The sequence below is a fragment of the Silurus aristotelis genome (genome assembly GCF_946808225.1).
Source record: "Silurus aristotelis genome assembly, chromosome: 25".
NCBI lineage: Eukaryota > Metazoa > Chordata > Actinopteri > Siluriformes > Siluridae > Silurus > Silurus aristotelis.
Window position 1 is genome coordinate 11,142,184 of NC_139598.1, and position 3,227 is coordinate 11,145,410.

The window sequence follows — 3,227 nt, forward strand, 5'->3', positions numbered from 1 at the left end:
GCAAGTTAGAGTCAGGAGTTTTCACCATTGTTTATTATTATTAAATGTTTGTGTACTGTATGTTTGTGCTAAGTAGATACCACAGCAATCAAAACAAGTTCAAAACAGAGCGTGTTTTTCCACTATCTATCCACTATCTTTCCACTATATATATATATATATATATATATATATATATATATATATATATATATATATATATATATATATATATATATATAGTGGAAAAACACGCTGTCATTTTAGTAATAGATTGGCATGCTAAGAGTAACATTACAGTGTTTTCAAAAATTAGAATAAGACATTATAGCCATAATAAATCATACTTTGGATACTAAGTACATTTTAAGGGCAAATTTGTTTGCACTTTTATTCAAGTGAAAGTTTAAAGAGAGCACATTTACATTTACTGTAGTAATATTTACAGAATTTATCCCTACATTATCTCACGTACATGGTTTGTGTACTTCGTATATATATATATATATATATATATATATATATATATATATATATATATATATATATACAGTGAGGAAAATAAGTATTTGAACACCCTGCTATTTTGCAATTTCTCCCACTTAGAAATCATGGATGGGTCTGAAATTGTCATCGTAGGTGCATGTCCACTGTGAGAGACATAATCTAAAAAAAAAATTCAGAAATCACAATATATGATTTTTAAACTATTTATTTGTATGATACAGCTGCAAATAAGTATTTGAACACCTGTCTATCAGCTAGAATTCTGACCCTCAAAGACCTGTTAGTCTGCCTTTAAAATGTCCACCTCCACTACATTTATTATCCTAAATTAGATGCACCTGTTTGTATGGGGTGGACAAGTGTCTTTATGCAGCTAACGACCTCAATCAGTAAGAATCCAACTACTAACATGGCCAAGACCAAAGAGCTGTCCAGAGACACTAGAGACAAAATTGTATACCTCCACAAGGCTGGAAAGGGCTACGGGGAAATTGCCAAGCAGCTTGGTGAAAAAAGTTCCACTGTTGGAGCAATCATTAGAAAATAGAAGAAGCTAAACATGACTGTCAATCTCCCTCGGACTGGGGCTCCATGCAAGATCTCACCTCGTGGGGTCTTAATGATCCTAAGGAAGGTCAGAAATCAGCCCAAAACTACACGGGAGGAGCTGGTCAATGACCTGAAAAGAGCTGGGACCACCGTTTCCAAGGTTACTGTTGGTAATACACTAAGACGTCATGGTTTGAAATCATGCATGGCATGGAAGGTTCCCCTGCTTAAACCAGCACATGTTCAGGCATGTCTTAAGTTTGCCAATGACCATTTGGATGATCCAGAGGAGTCATGGGAGAAAGTCATGTGGTCAGATGAGACCAAAATATAACTTTTGGGTCATAATTCCACTAAACGTGTTTGGAGGAAGAAGAATGATGAGTACCATCCCAAGATCACCATCCCTACTGTGAAGCATGGGGGTGGTAGCATTATGCTTTGGGGGTGTTTTTCTGCACATGGGACAGGGCGACTGCACTGTCTAAAGGAGAGGATGACCGGGGCCATGTATTTCGAGATTTTGGGGAACAACCTCCTTCCCTCAGTTAGAGCATTGAAAATGGGTCGAGGCTGGGTCTTCCAACATGAAAATGACCCGAAGCACACAGCCAGGATAACCAAGGAGTGGCTCTGTAAGAAGCATATCAAGATTCTGGCGTGGCCTAGCCAGTCTCCAGACCTAAACCCAATAGAGAATCTTTGGAGGGAGCTCAAACTCCGTGTTTCTCAGCGACAGGCCAGAAACCTGACTGATCTAGAGAAGATCTGTGTGGAGGAGTGGGCCAAAATCCCTCCTGCAGTGTGTGCAAATCTGGTAAAAAACTACAGGAAACGTTTGACCTCTGTAATTGCAAACAAAGGCTACTGTACCAAATATTAACGTTGACTTTCTCAGGTGTTCAAATACTTATTTGCAGCTGTATCATTCAAATAAATAGTTAAAAAATCATACATTGTGATTTCTGGATTTTTTTTTTTTAGATTATGTCTCTCACATTGGACATGCACCTACGATGACAATTTCAGACCCCTTCATGATTTCTAAGTGGGAGAACTTGCAAAATAGCAGGGTGTTCAAATACTTATTTTCCTCACTGTATATATATATATATATATATATATATATATATATATATATATATATATATATATATATATATATATATATATATATATATATATAATGTATATATACATTAGATCGAGTTAAAAGACTAAAAGCTATAGCATGAACAAGTGCGTGCAGTTATGTGCATGCAAAGGGCATATTTTGAATACAATACGCAAATGCTGTTAGCTTAATCAAATAAGTGAGGCTTCACACTATGAGACTTAGATTCCAGCAGGCCACAATCATTTTCATCACAGTGAAACAAGGATACAAATAGTGTCTAATAAATGAGATCCTCTTCCCAAATCCCCAACACTGTTGATCTGATCCACTCAATCAAACATGCTAAGTCATAATTAACCTCAGCCCCCTCCACACTAATTTAAGTTTATTAGAGCTGGCACGTGCTACTGTCACAAAACGTAGGAGGAGCCCACCCGCTTGATTGGTAAGCAAAGTACAGAGGCACCACACACAGTGAGGTTAACCAACACTTAATTATCAATGATGTTTTTTTCCAGGTTTGCCTTCTCTCTGGGTCTCTCTTTGCTACATCTCTCACTTTCTTTCCCCTCAGCCGTAGGCTCCATTTCCTTCAGAAAAAGTAATGGAGTCTTTAATAGAACTTGTGTAAAACATGGCGCTGGTGTTCATGCTAGGTCACTTAGCACAGAGGTTTGGATGCTTATTTAGAAACTTGATTACAAATGAAGACTGTTTAGCTCTTAAAAGAATAAAAGGATAGCAGTGCAGTGGGATAAATTCATTTGTGTGGCTTAAGCTTTTTTCTGGTCTACAGATTAAAATGTTTTTGTTTGTTTTATATTTAATACAAGTCAATAATCATCAGCATTTTTAGGCTATGTTTAGTATTATTTTCCCATATACATTTTTAAATCTTAGTATATTTAGAATGTAACAGAGTAATGAACTGTATGAACGTAAGTTTTATGTAAGTATGTAAGTTTATATGAAAATATTGTTTGTAAAGATTCCCACTTTAATTTATTTTTTTTCCTACAAAGTCAGAGAGTTGGGGGTAAAATGTGATCTTAACTAATTCTTAATTTAATCACAC